Here is a 386-nt window from a genome sequence, read left to right on the forward strand (position 1 = left end):
ATTCAGAATTCAACAAAAATTTGCACCAGCCGGGAATCGAACCCGGGTCTGTACCGTGGCAGGGTACTATTCTACCACTAGACCACTGGTGCTTGCCGATTATTAAGGATAATGCGCCTATCAAAGACGCAGCCGCACACATCCGATGGGGAAATGGATCGCCGATGTTCACAGCTTGTGTGCAGGAGCGTATGATCAACCTGAACTGCCGTCTTTTGCGAGATCATGCGGATTTGGACCAGCAAGAACACAGATATCACCTTTTTTTCTGGATGAAAACTTTGTATTTTTTTTTAGAAAAGGATGAAAACTTTGTATTACTCAATCACAATGTTATTAACATCTGTTGGAGCTAACTCAACTACATCAGGAGGACTAAAAACCAA

This window comes from Triticum dicoccoides, chromosome 4B (assembly GCF_002162155.2).
Source record: "Triticum dicoccoides isolate Atlit2015 ecotype Zavitan chromosome 4B, WEW_v2.0, whole genome shotgun sequence".
In the NCBI taxonomy this organism is placed as follows: Eukaryota; Viridiplantae; Streptophyta; class Magnoliopsida; order Poales; family Poaceae; genus Triticum; species Triticum dicoccoides.